Raw genomic sequence first — 21449 nt, 5'->3', positions numbered from 1 at the left:
GTACGCAGGCTGAGAGCCTATCTGCCTGCGGACTGCCTCGCCAGAGTGGTGCATGCTCTGGTTATCTCCCGCTTGGACTACTGCAATGCGCTCTATGTGGGGCTACCTTTGAAGGTGACCCGGAAACTACAACTAATCCAGAACGCGGCAGCTAGACTGGTGACTGGGAGCGGCCGCAGAGACCACATAACACCGGTCTTGAAAGACCTACATTGGCTCCCAGTACGTTTTCAAGCACAATTCAAAGTGTTGGTGCTGACCTTTAAAGCCCTAAATGGCCTCGGTCCAGTATATCTGAAGGATTGTCTCCACCCCCATCGTTCTACCTGGACACTGAGGTCCAGCACCGAGGGCCTTCTGGCGGTTACCTCACTGCGAGAAGGGAGGTTACAGGGAACCAGACAGAGGGCCTTCTCGGTAATGGCGCCTTCCCTGTGGAACACCCTCCCACCAGATGTTAAAGAGAACAATAACTACCAGGCTTTTAGAAGACATCTGAAGGCAGCCCTGTTTAGGGAAGCTTTTAATGTATGATGTATTTTAATATTCTTTTGGAAGCCGCCCAGAGTGGCTGGGGAAGCCCAGCCAGATGGGCGGGGTATAAATAATAAATAACAATTATTATTATTATTATTATTATTATTATTATTATTATTATTATTATTTTATCTGTTTCTCCCTTCCACTCTCTATTCTCTTTCTGTACCTTCCTCACCCCCTCCTCCAAGTTAATTGTTCTGCCTTCAGTTCTTGTATGGTTTTTGACATCTCCATATTTTTTACAACTAACTCTTTCATTTTTCCTGTTAACTCTGTCACCATCTTTGCATTTTCGTCAATTTTCATTCCCATCCTATCCAGTTTTTGGTCCGTAGTCCTAGCATTCTCATTCATCTCTTCATTTCTAAGATGTCTCTTTTCAATCCCAAAATTAATTCTTTCATATCCATATGATATCTGAATCAATAGTTGACTTTCTGCTGCTAGGATTGGTAACAGAACTTGATGTCACTGTATTTGCAGATTTCTTATTTGTATTGGACATATCAAACCCAGTTTTTTAAGTTCAGTGATTGTTTTAGCAAATTAAATTGATAAACAAATTATATGGTTCAGTTCCACCTCTTACTATCCTAGTGGTAATAATCTGGCAATCACACCCCTAATCAAATTACCTTGTACCCTTAGTTATCTAAGGAGTGTTTAAGATTTTAACCACTGAAAAGGTATAATAACCACTAGGCAATGATCTTAGTAGAATCAAAAAAAGGAGGAGAGAGAAAAAAGGAAGAAAACAAAAACAAAAACAAAAAAGCAGCAGAGCAAAAACAAAACAAAAGTAGGTAATAATAATATTAATAATAATAATGTCGTTGTTGTTGTTTAGTCGTTTAGTCGTGTCTGACTCTTCGTGACCCCATGGACCAAAGCACGCCAGGCACCTCTGTCCTCCACTGCCTCCCGCAGTCTGGTCATACCCATGCCGGTAGCCTCGAGAACACTATCCAACCATCTCGTTCTCTGTCGTCCCCTTCTCCTTTTGCCCTCCATCTTTCCCTACATCAGGGTCTTTTCCAGGGACTCCTCTCTTCTCATGAGGTGGCCAAAGTATTGGAGCCTCAGCTTCACGATCTGTCCTTCCAGTGAGCACTCAGGGCTGATTTCCTTCAGAATGGAGAGGTTTGATCTTCTTGCAGTCCATGGGACTCTCAAGAGTCTCCTCCAGCACCATAATTCAAAAGCATCAATTCTTCGGTGATCAGCCTTCTTTATGGTCCAGCTTTCACTTCCATACATCACTACTGGGAAAACCATAGCTTTTACTATACGGACCTTTGTTGGCAAGGTGATGTCTCTACTTTTTAATAATAATAGAAGGAAGGGGAAAAGGGGGAGGGGGGAGCGGAAAGAAGAAGAACAAGACAGAAAAGGGGGAAAGAGAAAAAAAGAAAAAGGAAAGGAAAGGGAAAAAAGAAAAAAAAACCAAAGGAGGGAGGGAAGAAAGAACAGATAAAATCCTAAAATAAACTTAAGGCACTTTTCACTTAAAAATATAAAGACTGGGAGAGATTTTAAATAGAAGAAAGAGATAATTGTATAGGGTCATAACGACAAATCCTCATTAATTTGTTTCCATTTTTTTTTTTGGGGGGGGGGATATTCTTTACTCCAATCTCTTTTGTTTCTTATCCGATAATGTTTTAATCTATACTGTCACTTCCAACCTCCAGAAAATAAAAGTTCTTTTCCTGACATTGGCTCTTTTCAGGCACTGTTTTCTATATACCTCGGGTTTGACCTCCTCTTTCACTTGCGTCAACTGTATGGTTAAACAAAGCTCTTCTGGTTAGTTTTCCCAGCTGGTTTACATGGCTGCAGAACTTGCGTAAATTTAATTAATATAGAAAGTCATTAATGCCGCTTTTCAAAGTTATAGTCACACTAACCGGGTATCTAAACTCGTTGTTGTTCTGTGGAAGTTCTGCTGCCAGGACACCCCAAAAATCAGGCTTTCTCACCGGGGGGAGGGAACGCTGTTACCGATGCCTGTGGTCTCCTTCCCGAACCTCTAGGTCCGTTTTTGGAGACCTTCCCACATCACAGTGAATCCTTCTAGGTTCTGGAAGCCCTCCTGAACCTTCTGAGGGGTCGTGAAGCCTTCCAACCCCTCTTTCACCCCTTTGGTGAGTGTGTGTCTCCCAGAGCCCAAGAAACGCGCGTCCGGAGTCGAGCTGCAGCAAACCCAGAAGCCCAGAGATTGGTATCAGAAGAATGCAGAGTTCTTAGAGTTGGTCAAGCATTCAGCAGCCACCTTGCAAGGTTAAATGGCCATGTTTTAACCTTGCATTGGAATTTCTCTACCCTCTCCTCTTCCCTTCTGCCCCCGTCCCCTCAAAATTTGCTTCAGAAGGTTGGGAGACCCTCTAGAGCAGATGGGAGGCATGAAGAGAGGAAGGGTAAATCCCTTTGCATTACTTCTAGAAAGTGCAGGGGCTTTGGTTTGTTTTCAGGAGATAGTATTCTGCGGATGAGTAATATATCCCTCAGTTTATACTTATCAGTTGATAAGTGCATCGTTTTAGTTCCCATCTTTAAGATGAAGAACTGAGCTAATGAGTGCCTCTCAGTGGGCTCACTTAGCTTGCAAATGGTGTGGCTTGCTAACAGAAAATATTTTGGGGGGGCTCCATATAGAATAACAGTAGTTTTGTTTGGGTGATGGACTCTTGATTGCTCTTGAGGATGCCCAACATTGCTGCATTCTAGACCCAGTATAAAAGTGACTTGACCCAAGGACACTCAGTGCTTCTTCAACAGATATAAATTTGCAAGTCTTCTCTATTCTGCTATTGTAGCCACAGTAAGATGCCTTTCTCCAGCTGACATTCACAGTGGTGTTAGCACTTCGTTAAGAATCCTTGCACCTATGTCTACCAGATCATTAATTCTAAAAAAATATATGATTAGCTACAATTTTATAGGTTTGCCAGAACAGGGCTTGTTTTTCTTTGCCAAGTGTATTTTAGCTTGCTAGTTGGCTTGCTAGTTACTTGTTAATGAGGGGAGATGATATGGCTTTTATTCTGACCATAACAATGTAAAAATATGACTTACAGGAGATTTGGAACGTTTTTAGAGACTCTTGGTACTCCTGTGTAATCTGTTAGAGATTAAGAGAAGAGATGCTGGCCAGCTCTCAAACAGCACAAACCATTGTGGCATCCTAATGGGTTAACACATGACCCAACTGTAAGGCTGCTGCTGTGGCCAGAGCCTGACATTAGGTTTCACTTAATGAAGCTTTATTCTTCTGGATATCTGTGCTTTCCCAAATGTGGGTGCTGCATGTTCAAGTGTACATACAGTTGTAACCCACATACGATTTTTGAGGTTTCTTAATGGTTATGATGCAGCACATGTACAATAGCATAAACTTATCCAGTTAAAAGCACTGATTGGACTAATTTACATTGTCCCATAAAATTGTTCAATATTGGCTGAGGTTAGAAAGGAGAACCACAGATGACTTGTGGGGTGAAGATAGCACTGGTCAACAAAAAAATTGTTGCCTGCGTTTTTTTCAGATGATTTAGGACGAATCTGATGTGCTGAATCCAAAAATCACATTGGTTTTGCTCAATCAGGTCAAGTTTTTGAGCTATGGCCACATGTCGGTTTTTTTACGTTTTTGTTCACATGTACACTTGTGTGTGTCAGTATCTCAGCTCACAGTCAGAGGTAAACTGGCCTCCCCCGGGCAAACTGAGTGAGATACTTGTTTACCTTCCGTCTGCGTCTCCCGGCAGGCTAGGTCGTAAACCGGCGATTCTCCTCGTTAGATGTGAGGAGAACACACCCTCTGCTTCTCTCTCCTTGCTATCCCCCCCGGGAGGGGAAATGAGACAGACAGGAGTCCTATTTACAGGTCTTTTTATTCCTGTCATTCAGCAGTACATAGAAACGTGACTGCACCCTTCAGACTCCATCAGAAGAGTCACAACTCCGTCCCTGTACTTCCAGCACAGGTCAGATGACACTCTGAGCTAACATCCGGTGCTCAGTACAGAGAATAGACTCCCCCTTTTTCCCAACAGTACAGTTCGAGACAACAACATCCTGTTTTACATTCCAGCCATCTGGAGCTGGCTTTTGCATTGCTGCTTTTATCCAACAATCTCCCCCAAAAGCATCAATTGGCAAAACATGATCCAGAGAAGAGAACAAACAGTTGTTATACAGATAACAGTCCCCTGTTGTTTCAGTTCCACCCTTGGAACTCCCCACCACTGGTTTCACCAGTTTACCTCTCTGGTTGTCTGGCTTCCAAGGAATGAGTGCTTTTGCATTACCTTGGTTAGCTACTCTCTGTTGTGTCTTTGTCTCTGACTTAGACACTGCTTTAACCTGCTTTGAGTTGTTAACAATAGCAACACATGCAACAGCTAAGTTAGCAAACTCTTTTGAGTACCTCTTTGGTGGTACACCCTTTGTAACTCTCTCAGACCTGCGTATGAGGTGCTGATCATCTCTGCTTACTGGTTCAACCTCTGGACTTTGTTGAGAACCAGTAGCAACCAGTGGTTCTTCCTTCACCTGTGAAGGTCTATCCATTGTGTGAGATTTTCTCTCGATGACTGTTACAACTGAACTCTCTGAGTTATCACTGTCATCATCAGTACCACTGTAATCTGTGTAAATCATAATCATCTGAATTGTCATCTGTGGGAAATGTGTGTACAACTACCCGCTCTTGTTCCGGAGCACTCTCTAGAAACTTTGTGAGAATCACCTGACCAGATTCAGACAAAATTACTCTGTAGAGACCCTTTTCATATCCCACAAAAATGCCTCTGGCATTCTTTACTCCACCTGGAGCTTCTTCTTTTTTTTTTTTAGATAAATTTATTGTCATTGTCCGTATATACACAGTATACACAACAACGAAAATCAAACACCCACCCAAAGACCGGGTTCACATATACATTTGCACGTATCTCCGAACTCTCATCCTATTTAGACATAATCTATAAAACATAACATAATCCAGAATATAGCATGACCTATTAAAAACATAACATAACCTAAAACCTATCTCATTCCTTCCACTCCCTACTTACTAAACCTTGCAACTGGCCCTGAGATCATTATTTAGTGCAATCAGAGCTCTTGGATAGAAACTATTCAGAAGGCGTGTGGTTCGTGTTTTCATTGTCCTATATCTTCTGCCCGAAGGCAATAGTTCAAAGAAGTTGTGAGCAGGGTGGGTGGGATCTCTCAGAATATTATGTGACTTCTTCAAGATGCGAGACGTGAAGATCTCATCCAGGGTTGGTAGTCGGAGCCCAATAACGTTCTGGGCAATTTTAATTGTTCGCTGTAAAGCTTTTTTATCCGTTTCAGAGCTGCTCCCATACCACGATAATATACTATAGGTTAGGACACTCTCGATGGTACTATGATAATAGGACAGGAGTAGGTGCTGGGATAGATTCAGTCCCCTGAGCATTCTCAGGAAATACAACCTCCCCTGCACCTTCCTCACAACCATATTAACATTTGCAGTCCATGAGAGGTCCTCCGAGATATAAATGCCCAGGTATTTAAAACTACCAACCCTCTTCTGTTCTCACATGAGACCCGAAAACCTTGAAATAGGCAACAGAAGGTTTTCTATGGAACAGCTTCTCAAAAGGAGAACTTCCCAACTCTTTTGAGACTTTTCTCACCCACACGTGAACATAGGACGCTAGCGACTCGACCCAATATTCATGTGGCAAATGTGAACTCAGCAATTGCGCATGCATCCCCTTTTGCAATTCTTTGTTCACCCTCACACAGACCCCCCTGTTCCACGCTTCGGCTGAAACAGCAACTTTGTGGTCTATCCCTTTTCCATCCAGGAACTTCTGAAACTTCTGTAACAGAAAAACTTGTTTCTCATCTGTGAAAAGACAATCAATGTTAGCATTATGCATATTTTTAACCTTGTCACAAAACTCCTGAAACCTTTCTAAGGTCTCTTGTGGTTTTTCCATCACAAAAACCCAAGAATAATTAGTGAAACAATCCACACACACAAGGTAATATTTTGCACCGCCTCTAGAGGGTTCTAGAGGACCAATTACATCAGCATACACCCGCTGAAATGCTCTGTCGACCTTGTTGGTCACCTTCCTGGTGCTCACACTGGTCACACCTGCAAGAGAGATTTCGTTAGAATCAGAAGAATTACATTTCATGTAATCACTTTGATCAAAAGTCAACAAATACAGTCCATCTTTCTCTCTGGCAGTAAGATACAGTTCTCCATCTTTGTAGATCTTGCAGCTCTTAGCATCATAGGTCAGTTTCAGTCCTTTCTTTGCAATCTGCGACACACTCAGCAGATTAAATCTCAGTTCTGGAACCAGGTAAACATTGTTTATAGTCAAGTTCAGACTCTCAAGATACACAGTCCCAATTCCGGTCGCTTTCAGCTCCTGACCATTGGCCTGTTTCACAGCGAAGCTTTGCTTCTTAAACGTCGAAAACAGTTCTCTGTGCGGACACATATGAACCATGGCGCCCGTGTCGATTACAAACGAGTTCCCCACCTCTGGTGTGGTTCCTTTCGCCATCAAAGCCTTTGCAAGTTTCACCTGGTACTTGGTACGGCTTTTGCCTGACGCCTCAGGCTTCGTTGAGCTGCTCTTTGCTCCTTCTGACTGGCATGGCTTCCTACAGTTTCGCTGTAGATGCCCAGTCTGTCCACAATTGTAACATCGGACAGCGCTTAATGCTACACCATGCTCTCTAGTAGCATCAGCAGCGGGGAGATTTGAACTCTGTTCTTCCCTCCCCCTGTCCTTCACTTCCAGTGCAGCAAGTCTATCGTGTTCGTTCAGGACCACCGCACACACACTCTCCGCGGTCAGGTCTGCCGCAGGTAGGGAACCAAGCTGACTGGCAACAACCTTGTAAGTCCGATTCAGACTGTTTATCATCATGAAGCAAAACACTTCCTCCTGTAGATTGAAATTGCGTTCTACCATCTGTTGGCGCAGAAACTTCATTTCTGTCAGGTGCGCTTGAACATCTCCATCAGGCGCTAGTCTCAGATTGGTCAACTTCTCAAAATACAGCAACGCTGAAGAACCAGCATCTCTCTGATGTGTTGTACGCAGCGTGTCCCAAACCTCTTTCGCATGCTCTAAATTCTGAATATGCACCAATTGCTCATCTGAGACACACAGAATTATAGCAGTCCTGGCCTTCACGTTCCGTGACTCCCAACCTCCGGTTGGTGCTGCAGGGATGGGGTTTTCAATTACATCAAAAAGCCTCTGATTCTGCAGCAGGGCCTTCATCTTTACAGACCAAGATGAATAATTGTCATTATTTAAGGGAGGTGGGTAAGGCAGAGCTCCCCCCTTCTTGGCATCCATCTTGAAGCCAAGCCTCTCTCTCACTTTCCAGCCTTGCTAAAACTCCAATAGCCTTTGGTGGATTTGTTTACTGCCTTTCCAGGCAAACTGCAAGCTGTTTCTCAGACCTTGCACAGCATCGAAAACATAGTCAAAACAATCTTTCGCTTCCCAGGCCCTCTTTCAGAGCCATCTGCGCAGTCAGTAAATTTCCACGTCTCTGACGGGCATCGCTTAGCAACTGTGCATACAGGAAAGCTTATCTCAACCACAAGAATTCGTGGAATGCAGGCTGAGCCTCTGAGCTGCAGGCCTCTCCTTCTGGAGCTGTTGTTTTTCTCAAACGCAGCTCCCGTGAACCAGAGAATAAATCATTCTGCGTTCACACTTTTAGCCCGAAATGCAGCATACCTTGAGGTCCGTTGCTTGGAAAACACTTTCCTCTGGGTCCAGCCGTCTGTTCAGCTTCTGGCTGCTCTCAGACGTTTATCTTCTCCCTTGGAGCAGAGGAGGACAATCCACCAGCCTCTCATGCAGATGTTCGATGAATCGCAACCATCCGAATGCTGCCATATGTCAGTATCTCAGCTCACAGTCAGAGGTAAACTGGCCTCCCCCGGGCAAACTGAGTGAGATACTTGTTTACCTTCCGTCTGCGTCTCCCGGCAGGCTAGGTCGTAAACCGGCGATTCTCCTCGTTAGATGTGAGGAGAACACACCCTCTGCTTCTCTCTCCTTCCTTTCCCCCCCTGGGAGGGGAAATGAGACAGACAGGAGTCCTATTTACATGTCTTTTTATTCCTGTCATTCAGCAGTACATAGAAACGTGACTGCACCCTTCAGACTCCATCAGAAGAGTCACAACTCCGCCCCTGTACTTCCAGCACAGGTCAGATGACACTCTGAGCTAACATCCGGTGCTCAGTACAGAGAATAGACTCCCCCTTTTTCCCAACAGTACAGTTCGAGACAACAACATCCTGTTTTGCATTCCAGCCATCTGGAGCTGGCTTTTGCATTGCTGCTTTTATCCAACAGTGTGGAGCATTTTAGAAGAAGTTGGTGGGTGTAAAATGCCATGTCGAATAATTGTTTTGATTGGAAATGATTATTTTAATGACAAGAAGTATTCAGGTCCGATAGTTCTGGGTGATTATGTCAAAAAGGGATCAGTTTGAAGTCATAAAACTTCGAAATCTTCCATAAATTGGTGCGGCAAAGCATAAAGTTATTTTGGTATTAAACTTGGTGACCAGGATAAAGCTTGGGCACCACACATGGTGTGCAAGGCATGCACCAAGACTCTACGTGGGTGGACCAATGGCAAGAGGATTCTGAACTTTGGAATTCCCATGGTTTGGAGGGAGCCGACAAACCATGTCACTGACTGCTACTTCTCCGCTGTTGATGTGACTGGGATCAACAGAAAGAACCGGAGCAGCCTCAAGTATCCTGATCTTCAATCAGCACCTCGTCCTGTAGCTCATTGTGATGAAATTCCAGTGCCTATCTTCGGAGAACTTCCTGACATTAGTGACGAAGATGCCTCCAGTGTTGAAGGACATGAAGAAGAAGAAGTGGTTCTTGAAGATGATGCTCCACATCCATTTTCCCAAAAGGAGTTGAATGATCTAGTTCGCGACCTCAGCTTGTCAAAGGACTCTGCCAAACTGTTGGCATCCAGATTGAAGGAAAAAAACCTCCTCTCTGACAGTGCTCACATCAAGAGTACCTCCGTTTTTTCTCGGAAGAGAAGGACTTGGTGTACTGTGCAGATATTGCACAGCTTCTGCTCAAGCTTGGAGCAGAACCCAAAGTTTGGAGACTGTTCATTGACAGCAGCAAGCGATCACTGAAATGTGTTCTGCTACACAACGGCAACCAGTTTGCCTCTATACCCCTGGCTCACTCAACTACACTGAAGGAGAACTATGAAGCGGTGAAGTATGTGCTGGAGAAAATTGGTTATGATCAGCATAAGTGGTTTATTTGTGTTGACCTGAAGATGGTGAACTTTTTGTTGGGACAACAGTCTGGCTTCACCAAGTACCCATGTTTTCTGTGCATGTGGGATAGTAGGTGTTGGGTGTAGTGAAGGGTTAACCTTCTATGCCTCGAGCCTGAGAGGTGGGGCTTACAAGGGAAGTAAGCCAGGACATGACGAAAACAGCTTGGAATGCTGTGAGCTGAGTGGAAATCGAAAGCACTTTGTTCAGACGCTGCAAGCAGAGAGAGAAGATGCAGCTTAACTCGGATGGCTGTTGGAAATTGTAAATACGCTATTTTGTTTCAATAAAGAGACTTTAGGACAGAAGAAACATTTGGGACTGATTTACTGCTCTTTCGACACACGACCGCTGTGCAACTTTGCTAATTGCTAATTGCTTTACGACCTGCAGAGGCTCGCAGGGGGAAGCGTGCTGGACGCCGAACAATAAAGCAATAAATCTATCCAAGAGGTTATGGCTGGTCAACGCGAAGCATGTGAGAAAGGGCTTTGAAGCTTTATTTGCTGGACGTCAGTTTGATCGACTGCCAAGACTTCAAAGGGCAGATCGGAGGAGGCTGACGGAGCAAGGGAGCTGCGATGCCAGGTCTTTCCGGAACACCCAGTTGGCAGAAATGAGTGAGTACTGCAAATGCCACAGAAGGGAGAAAGGAGGCATGGCACAGCCCCAAGGGCATGGCTTTGAGTTTAAACTGCCATGTCAGAAACTGAATAGTCAAAATTGGCTACAGTGGAGTTTTGAAGTGGAACTCTTGCTGGTGGGAGAGCAGCTCTGGGATTTAGTCCAGCCCCCACAGTATGCAGCTGGGAAAGCAGAGGCTGAGAAGGCTGCAGTGCAAAGTGACTTGGAGAAGCGTGTGCTTGCTTTTTTGGCAGAAAATGTGGATGCTCATCTAGTGCCAGTTGTCCTGGGTGCAAGAAGGCCAGAGGCCGCTTGGCAATCACTCCGAAAAGCCTGTGAAGCTGGGGTGGGAAGCAAGGGCCGAGACGTGGCTGCATCCGAAATGGAGAGGCAAGATGGCGTCGGCCACATTCTTGAGAGCCAATGCACAGCTGGGAGGAGCTGGGAGCCCCCACAGGGGGGCGAAGGGACTGTTGCTGTTGCTGTTGCCTGGAGAGAGGCCAAGAGTTGGGAGCCCCTTACCCATCAGAGGGGGTGCAGGAAAACATCCTGGAGGCCCCGTGAGCAGTGGGGGGGGGGCAGTGAGCAGTGAAAGCTCAGAGACTCCTCTTTCTCCAAAAGCTGCCAAGAGTTGTTTACGTCGTAAGCTGGAGCCTAGCCGTGCGAAGCTGAATGCTACAGGAGGCTTCAAGGTCGCACAGCTGGGAAGTTTGCTGATAGCGGGCGGCTATCAGGAGGAGCTGTGTGAGAACGCTGAGACAAGTCCGGTTTCCAAGGCAACTGTGAGAGTTGCATCTACGGAAGCTGTGAAGGTTGTGGGCAAGTCTTCCTGCCCGGGGGAGTCTGTTGCCGTGACAACCAGGGAGGACATCTGCAAAGGCCCCAAGGAGGGGGGTAGCGAGGAGATTGTTGCCTTGGCGACCCAGGAATGTCAACAACAAGACTATCTTACTGTTGTCATCAACTCTGGAGCCACGGACATGCTAGTGCCATCTAGTGGTATTTTAAGAAATTGCAGGACAGTAAAAACTGATAGGTTTGTGACGATCGCGGATGGAAGTAGAAGAAGGCTAACAGAGACAGGCTTTTTCTTCTGTCCCTTTCTTAAGCATGAAGTCAAAGCTTATGCAGTGCCCGGTTTAACTAACTGTTTGTTAAGTGTGCATGATTTACTCCCTGATGGTTATCATGTGTCTTTTGCAGGTACCAAATGTGAGTTTTCCAAGGATGGGAAACACGTGTACACAGTGCAGTCTAAAGGCAATTTGTTTGTTGTAAATGTGCCTTTTTCTACAGGAGAGGATGACACCGAAGATGTGAAGGGGCAATGTGTGAATGTAGCGCCCCACCATGGTTGTTCGCATATTTGGCACAGACGCTTCGCCCATCTGAATTGGGGGTATCTTAAGAAAGCACCAGAACTGACACAAGGGTGCAAATTTAATGCTTGTGAGAAATTTTTAGATTGCGATGCATGTAAACAGGCGAAAATTGTGACATGCTCCTATCCAAAGTCAGAGAGACAGACCACACAACCCTTTGAATTAATTCATGCAGATTTGTGTGGCCCCATGTCAGTTGAGTCACTGGGGGGATCAAAGTATTCTATGCTTCTGGTTGATGATTTTTCGAGGTCTGCTTGGACCTTTGCTCTGAAAACAAAAGGGGAGGCGGCTAAAATGATCAGGGATTGGATCACCGCAGTTGAGGTAACCTTTTCCACCAAAGTGCGTGGCTTTCAAAGTGACAGAAGTGCTGAGTTCACTGGTTCTGCTTTACAGGATTTCTTCAGGGAGAAGGGAATTAGCCACAGACTGTCCGCTCCTTACTCTCTGCAACAGAATGGGCTGGCAGAGAGAAAGAACAGGATGGTGGAGGAAGCTGTGTCTGCGATCCTGTGGGACGCACGGGTACCCCAGAAATATTGGTCTGAGGCTTGGATATTTGTGGTTCATACGCAGAATAGAGTGTACAACTCTAGTGTAGGAAATACACCTTATTTCTTGCTGCATGGAAAGAAGCCTAAGGTACACTACCTTCATGTGTTTGGTTGTGAGGCCTGGGTGCTTATTCCAAAGGCTCTACGCAAGAAAGGTGAGCCAAGATCTAAAAGAATGATCTTTGTAGGGTATGAGCCTGGCTCAAAGGCCTGGCGGTTTGCGTACCCAAGTGGAAACCAATCTAGGTTGGTTATCAGCAATAGTGCTGAGTTCTGTGAACAAGCCGGGTGGAAACGTCTGCACACTAATCCAGACGTGATTCCACAGCCGTTCTATGACTCAGACGTTGAGGAGGAAGAGGAACTTGTTGCTGGGGACCACGGTCCAGAGCAACAGGGTCCACCACAGGGACAGAGTCCAAGGCAGGGACAGCTCAGGATCCCTCAGAGGGGGGAACCTAGAACACCTCCTCAGGCAAGTGTCAAGTTTGAGCCAAAGATTGAGCCTTCCTCACCTGCTGGACCAGCTGTAAGGCCCAAGAGGCGCAGCAGGTCAGAGGGGGAAGACACTGAAGTTGAGCATGATTTAGCTGGACCCAGTGAAGCAGCAGGGTCACCAGGATTCACACTGAGGAGATCAGCGAGGACAAGGAGACCTCCTGATCGGTACGACGCTTCAGGCGTCTGGGTAGGGTCTGCCAGATGTGAACCTGAATCCTTCGAGGATATTCAGAGTTTACCTGAGGAAGAAGCAGGTAAGTGGCACAGGGCAATGGACAAAGAGATGAAGTCCATGAAAGATCTAGGTGTGTACTCACTCACAGAGTTGCCACCGGGAAAGCAGACTGTGAGTTGCAGGTGGGTTTACCGCTTGAAACCCACTGACACTGGAGAGCCACAGTATAAAGCCAGATTAGTTGCTCAAGGATTCACTCAGAGAAAGGGAGTACACTTCACAGAGGTGTATTCGCCAACGTCACGAGCGGAGACTCTGAGAACGCTTTTAGCTTGTGCAGCACAGAGAGGCTGGAAGGTAAACCACTTTGATGTGGATGTTGCCTACCTAAACTCAGATCTCCAGGAGGAGCTGTACATGATTTCTCCTCCGGGGTTTGAGAACTTGAGACAGGGTGTTGTGTGGAGATTGCACAAATCCATCTATGGATTACGCCAATCTGCTAGAAACTGGAACATGTGCCTGAATGAAGCCTTAGAAGAACTAGGTTTCAGAAGAAGTGTTGCTGATAGTTGCCTTTATTTGAGAGAACCAGGTGCAACACAAGAGTATTTGCAGATTTGGGTTGATGATTTGTTATACTTCTCAGATACAGGTGAACAGGCAGAGAAGTTTGCCAGAGAGCTAGGTAAACGGTTCAAGCTTAAGCAGCTTGGTGCTGTCAAAACTTATCTAGGTGTCAGTGTTGACCGAGCACAGGATGGAAGCTTCTTGCTCAGCCAGAGAGGCAAAATTGAGCAACTGCTTCAGAAGTTCAGGATGAGTGATTGTGCAGGAGTGAGAAGTCCTATGGAGACTAGTTTTGTGAAAGACAGCCAGCAAGTAGAACACGCTGCGTTTGAAAATGCTGAAGTGTTTCGGTCAGCCCTAGGGAGTTTGTTGTACTTGTCCCAGTGGAGCAGACCTGATATAGCGTTTGCTGTCAATCTGCTCAGCAGGGAAGCTTCAAACCCTAGTGTGCAAGCCTGGAATGGCATCAAGAGAGTTCTGAGGTATTTGCAGGAAACCAAAGACTTTTGTCTTAGGTTACCAGCACAAGGAGAAGTCAAATTGACTTGTTTTGTGGACTCGGATTGGGCTAATCTTGAGGATCGCAAGTCTGTGTCTGGCCTAGTGGTGAAGTTTGGAAACTCAGTAGTTGGCTGGAGGTCCAAGAAGCAAAGTCTTATAGCGCTCTCATCCACTGAGGCTGAGTTCAGTGCTCTTTCAGAGGTATGCAGAGAAGTAGAGTTCTATGCTTGCTTAGTGCAGGAACTCTGTGAAGTGGATTGTCTGCTGATACGTGTTTTCGAGGACAATCAACCATGCCTTCGTTTGGCCGAATCGGGTCAGTTCAAGGCCAGAACTAAACACCTAGACATTCGCTTCCAGAATGTGTGCCAGAGTGTTCAGGAGGGATTAGTTGCGCTGAAGTACTGTCCCTCTGCCAAGAACCTAGCTGATGGGTTCACGAAGCCACTCTCCTTCCAAAGACATGGAGAGTTTTGCGAAGGTCTGGGTTTGGGACGACCAAGGGTTGATTCTCCCCTCAGGCGCGAGACAAGAGAGGGTTTGGGTGTAGTGAAGGGTTAACCTTCTATGCCTCGAGCCTGAGAGGTGGGGCTTACAAGGGAAGTAAGCCAGGACGTGACGAAAACAGCTTGGAATGCTGTGAGCTGAGTGGAAATCGAAAGCACTTTGTTCAGACGCTGCAAGCAGAGAGAGAAGATGCAGCTTAACTCGGATGGCTGTTGGAAATTGTAAATACGCTATTTTGTTTCAATAAAGAGACTTTAGGACAGAAGAAACATTTGGGACTGATTTACTGCTCTTTCCACACACGACCGCTGTGCAACTTTACTAATTGCTAATTGCTTTACAACCTGCAGAGGCTCGCAGGGGGAAGCGTGCTGGACGCCAAACAATAAAGCAATAAATCTATCCAAGAGTAGGGACCATGCTTGGCATTGCACGAAGAAGGACTGGCCTGTGCGGGAGGAATTGGTGCCTTGCAAAGAAAGGAACGTCATCAACGACCCTCTGGTGGACAGAGACAGAATACTCTTCCCACCGCTACACATCAAGCTCGGCTTAATCAAGCAGTTCTGGACAAGGATGGTGACTGCTTCACTTACTTGTGCCAGGCTTTTCCAGGATTGACCATGGAGAAGTTGAAAGCTGGCATCTTTGACGGTCCTCAGATCTGTCAGCTCATCAGAGATCCAGAGTTCGGAAACTCAATGAACGAAGTGGAACTGGAAGCGTGGAAGGCATTTGTTCTGGTAGTGAAGAACTTTCTGGGCAACAATAAGGCCAGAAACTTATTGAGAACTTGTCAACAACATGCTGACTGCTTTCAGAAACCTGGGCTGCAACATGAGCGTCAAGATGCACTACCTATTTTCACATATGGACCGGTTTCCTGAGAACCTGGATTCAATGAGTGACTAGCAGGGGGAGAGATTCCATCAGGACATGAAAGAGATGGAGACCAGGTATCAGGGTCGCTGGGATGCAGTCATGATGGCTGACTACTGTTGGACTCTGAAGAGAGACCTCCCTGCCGCTGAGCATTCCAGGAGTTCCAAGAAACGGAAGTTCAAGCCCTGAAGTTTGAAAAATGGTGAAGCAACATGCAATTTACGTGTACTTACCTTTATCAATGCCCACCATTCAGTTTACAGTAATCAATGTTTCTATCAGGTAATCAATATATGTTGTTGGAAAAACATTTTTTCCTCTTAAAAACATATTTAGGATGATATGTGTTGACAAAAATCAGCTGATAATGCCACAAAAATGTAATCGATTTTGTCACAAGATCTGATTTTTTTCAAATCAACATAGCGCAAAAACCTGACCTGATGGAGAGAAACGGATGCCATTTCCTGATTCAGCAGTGCAAAAATACCCTAAATCAATTGTAGAAATCTAGACAACATTCAAAAAGTAAAAAATTGTTGCCCAGTGTAGCCATTCTGTTGTGGAAATGCTTTGAACACAGATTCTGTAGCACTTCACCTTAATGTGGCTTCAAAACAATGTATGGAATGCACAGACTTTTGCACCATGCAGTTATCTGAAGAGAGTGGGCACCACCCCTACATACATCCCTGCCAGCCCCATTTCCACATGATCCACTTGCTGGAAGAACATCTGAAGAAAAGAAGCCTATGAACATATGCAGAGCTTCAACTGCCAGAGACAGCCTATGCACATTTTTTGGGCTTCCATGGACAGTGTGAGGGGGGGCTGATTGCAGCCATGTGACATCAAGGGCAGGGCTAAATGACCCTTTCAACATGCCTTTCCCCTTCAATCATTAAATGGACTGTTGTTTTCATCTTTGTAGAAACTCACATAGTATAATTTTCTGTCACATTCAAATGAGTGGCTTGTACTATAGCAGGTGTTCTCAGACTATGTTCCCTTGAATTCCAGGGTCTCTTGATAAGTGGCCCAAAATGTCTGCCATTACCAATCTTTCTGTGCAGTGTGCAATCTCAGGAATGTTGGATATTCTGTAAGTGTTGGTTGCCCAGTGGGCCATGGTTGTACTCTGACCATGCAGTGTATCCCAGAATCCTCTGCAGCATGCTGAAGTTATGCAGCAGTTACTGGTGAATTCAACAGCAGTAAAGTGGATGTAAACACTCTTTCTATAGGAGCTCTGGAAAACATTTCAATTCTCAGAAAGTGCATGCAGCGCTTGGCTGTAAATAACCCCTCAAATCAAATGGCAGTCCGTCTCCTTTTTGGAACTAAGTTCTTCAACTGAACTTAGAATGGCATTATTTCCTTTTTTTTAAATAGATATTTATTGAAGTTTCAGAAATTATATAAAGAAAACAAACAAAACACAGACAAAAAAAACAAGTATAATTTCAATCCCTTATTTTCTTATACCTTACTTCGCTGACCTCCTCCTACCTCCCCTTTCTGTATTCTAATTTCAAATTATTTATTCAGCAAATCCTCTCCCTTAATTTCATTTAGTTTTTAACCTTGCTTTTCTTTTAACTTAAACATTACTGCTATAAACCACTTAGCTTCTAAACCGCCATCATTCTAACATTCATTAATTTTGCAGTGTTTCTCAGCCCTTCCTTCAATTTGTTTTTGATAACCTTATTTTCATTTAGTTTAGTTCATTAAAAAAAAGAAGAGAACCCAATTTTACCTTGTCCAAACTTAAACATCGAACTTATACATCAGTTCTTATTCTTAAAACATTTTTTCTAAGGACGACCAAGATTCCCTTCCACGAATTTCCCAATTTACATAACAATAACAAACAAAGTAAAAAACGAAATAAATTGTAATTATGAACCCTTTGGATTCCCAAACTCCACCCCCCTTTCCTGGTTTCAGCCCCCAACAATGTCCATCAGTCTTAATCTACTATCAGCCTGGAGATCTCACATCCGAGGCTCTTAATGGTCTCTCAGTTCCTCTCTGCCGGTCTTTTTGATAGACCTTGATATTAAACACCAAATCTTGGAGAAGCTCTGGCCCAACAGGGTCCATATTTTTTCCAGCTAGGCCTCCATACTTGAGAGTAGAGCCTGTCAGGAAAAAGCAGCAATGCAAAAGCCAGCTGCAGGTGGCTGGAAAGCAAAACAGGATGTTGATGTCTGCAACTGTACTGGTGGGGAAAAGGGGCAGTCCATTCTCTGTACTGAGCACCGGATGTTAGCTCAGAGTGTCATCTGACCTGTACTGGAAGTGCAGGGGTGGAGCAGTGACTCTACTGCCGGAGTCTGGAGGGTACAGACACGTTTTCTCTGTACTGCTGAATGACAGGAATAAAACATGTAAATAGGACTCCTGTCTGTCTCTTTCTTCCCCTCCCTGGGGAATGCAGGGAGGGAGAGAGGAGGAGGGTGTGTTCTCCTCACGCTTGAGGAGGACCGCCGATTTACGACCTTGCCTGCCGGGAGACGCAGACGGAAGGTCAACAAGGATCCCAGCCGAATGCCTGGAGTGAGGCCGGTGTACCTCTGACCGCGGCTGGAATCCTGACAACTGGTAGCAATTCCGGTGGTTCTGATCCATGGAAATCTGCATGAGAGGTGGATGGATCATTTGCCATCCTCTGCTCAAAGAAGATAATGTCTGCGTGCAGCCAGAAGCTGAACAGACGGCTGGACACCAAGAGGAGGTGTTTTTCCAAGCAACGGAGCTCAAGGTATGCTGCATTTTGGGCTAAAAGTGTGAACGCAGATTGATTTATTCTCTGGTTCACGGGAGCTGCGTTTGGGAAAAACAACAGCTCTGAGAGGAGAGGCCTGCAGCTTGGCAGCTCTCAGCCTGCATTCCAGAAATTCTTGTGGTTGATAAGCTTTCGTGGAAAGTTACTGGCAAAGGGGCTGGACTGTGAGGCTGAGCCTGGGAAAAGCAAAACAAAACCACGGAGTGTTTTGGCTACAAACTTACGAGCTCTTGGAGGGGACTTTCCATTGCAGCCAGCGTTTAGCTGCCAGGTGCCAAGAGCGTAAACAGCTTGCAGTTTGCCTGCCAGAGAAGGCAGAAACAACTGTTGGATTTTAGAGCTTACTTGAGAGTGTGAGCTGAAGGCTTGGATTCAAAATGGATGCCAAGAAGTGGGAGACTTGCCTTGTCCATCTCCCCTGACCAGAGACAGTTATTCATCATGGTCTGGATGGATGACTACCCCAGAGGGGGTGGGCCAGGATGATGCTGGCCAAGTTCCTAAGAGCTCATCGAAAGCTGAGGAGAGCTTTGACCCCAGAAGGGGGAGTGAAGGAACTGTTGCTGAAGGAACTGTTGCTGTTCCTGTTCAAGAAGCAATGGATGTTGCTGACAGGGGGAGGGAGGAACAGAGTTCTGACTCCCCCACTGATGATGCTACTGGAGAGCGTGCTGTAGCATTGAGCGCTGTCCGATGTTGCAATTGTGGACAGACTGGGCATCTACAGAGGAACTGTAAGAAGCCACGCCAGCCAAGAGGAGCAAAGAGCAGCTCTACGAAGCCTGGAGTGAGGCCGGTGTACCCCTGACCGCGGCTGGAATCCTGACAGAGCCTATGGGGTGTTCCATTTCTTGTTTCTTGCTCCTTTCCAGTTCAAAAATCCGCAAAGCTCTAACCTCCACCTTAATCACATTTGTAATCCTTAGGTCTTCTGATCTCCACATAAGAAGATCTCTCCATTTCTCAATCTCCAATTCAGGCCGGGCTTTCCACATCAGATTTTTATTTTCCTTTATTGCCATCATGCCAGGCCTCAAAGTAGAACTCTCTTTTAACATCTGCACACCAGCTCCTCCTTCCTTTTCTTCAGGGGCGACATATTTCTCCTTCTCCATATTCTCAAAACTCTCGGATTTCTCTATTTGTCCAGTTAAATAAGCTCCTTGTTTCCAATCCTTATCTGATCCAAGAATGTTATTTACTGTTAAGTCCAGAGTTGAAACATTTGTAGCCATAACCTCAACTTGACCTTGTAGCTTTCCCAAGACGACAAATGCTCTGTCCAATTCAACCTGGATTTTCTCTCCTCCAGCCATTTCTGTAATGTCACTAAGTCCCTCTAGGGGGATTTTAGTTCCTTAATATTCTTTTCAGCTCGAGTCCAGAAATCCAGTTATTTTGTAACAGCCCTTCCTTATTGTCAACAAATTGTAACAAATTGTAACCAATGTAACCGGCAGAAGCAACAAAAACAGGGTTCTCTTTTTCTGTCTTGACAGCTGACTTGACAGCTGTCAAGCTCTTCAATACTTCATCAACAGGCTCTCCCACGGGGCGATCCCGGGCCCGGGGGGGGGGTGGAACTTCAGCTCTCAAAAGCAGTTCTTAATCCTCCAGTAAAAATTCTTGTAATATCAAACCGTGAAATTAAAGTCTTTTGCGAAAAAGAAAAGAGAAATTCTCTTGACCTTAGCTAGCAGGTCCTTTGCTTTATGTTGTTTACAAAGAGGGGGGGCGGACTTCCTTTTTAACCCTTCCCCGCTCGTTCCTAATTCAAACAATTTTTTTTCTTTAGAGCCCAAATTTTCATGTTACTCACGGGTTGTTACTTTAAAATCCGATTGTTCAAAAGAAGAAGTCAGCGCTCTCCGACAATAGCTTGAGGCTTCACTCCACAGAAGAAGAAGCAGTACTCTCAGCACCGCGCCGCACCCCGACCCTGTTCCGGAGCCTTTAAAAAGGCTCCTTCGTGGATTTGGGGGGGCGCAAATGGTGCCCGCCGAGTCACCACGCTCACAGGCTTCTCCGTCTGTAATTTTTTAGGGTCCCCGCTTCGCCGCAGCGGCAAGACCCGATCCTGCAGAGCCGATTCCCTCCGGAGCTCGGAGGGAATCCGCCATTAGTCGCTGGCGCTAACCGGAAGTCTCCAGAATGGCATTATTTCCACTTGTTGGGTACACAAATGTTATAATCACACTTATTTATATATGGTGAAGACTTCTTTCATGAGAAAGACTTGAAGCTTCTATGTAACACCAAGTTCATGGTAATAAGAATTTATTCACCTCTTTGCAGGCATTTAATAGTGTTCTGTACCAGTGTTTCACATTTAAATCCTTAAAACTAGTTTATAGCCCTCATGGTCTCTGAGAGATGTTTTGAAAAAGACGGTGTCAGAAGTTGCATTGAGGAGAATAAATATGTAATTTCCAGAAAGTTTGAAGCCATGGACCCCCTCCTGTTGTTCCTCAGCTTTTTTGTGTGTGTTGGGTAGTGGTGGCGCAAACTTTGGAACAAATTGAAATATGCACTTAGAATCATAGAATTGCAGAGTTGGAAAGGAACACAAGGGTCATCTAGTCCAATGTCCTGCAATGCAGGAATCTTTTTGCACAACACGGGGCTTGAACAGACGACCCTGAGATTGAGAGTCTCATGCTTTACCAACTGAGCCGTCAAGCCTAAATTATTTTTCTGCTTTAAAAACATAAACTGCAACACATAACTCAGCACATCAAGTGTACTTTTTATCATTTCAATGAAAACTAAAGAGCAGTCCTATGCATGGTTTTCCTAAGAATTAAGACCTAGACTGTTTAGGGAATCTTGCTCGCAGGGAAGCATACATAGGATTGCAGCTTCAAAAGAAGGAGTGCCTTGCAATGCAATTCTATATGTGTATATTCAAAAGTAAGCCAACTGTAGGATTGCCATATATCCAGAATACCTAGAATACTGTAGTCAGAATGTTAATGGAAAAATCTGAGGGCTCCCTTGGACAAAAAACAAAGACACCAACCAGGATTACTTGGAGCAAAACAGCAGCCTG

General features: G+C 45.3%; 1 long non-coding RNA gene across 1 annotated transcript; it reads left to right on the top strand.

Moving 5' to 3' along the window:
• Nucleotides 1–9757: 9757 nt before the first annotated feature.
• LOC309523343 lies at nucleotides 9758–16124 on the top strand. The gene is made up of 3 exons (XR_014215313.1): nucleotides 9758–9983; nucleotides 15141–15464; nucleotides 15506–16124. It is a non-coding gene; the product is annotated as an uncharacterized lncRNA (long non-coding RNA).
• The last annotated feature ends 5325 nt before the right edge of the window (nucleotides 16125–21449 follow it).

The sequence above is a fragment of the Podarcis vaucheri genome (genome assembly GCF_965113315.1).
Source record: "Podarcis vaucheri genome assembly, chromosome: W".
Lineage (NCBI taxonomy): Eukaryota > Metazoa > Chordata > Lepidosauria > Squamata > Lacertidae > Podarcis > Podarcis vaucheri.
This window is presented reverse-complemented; position numbering and strand designations above follow the sequence as displayed.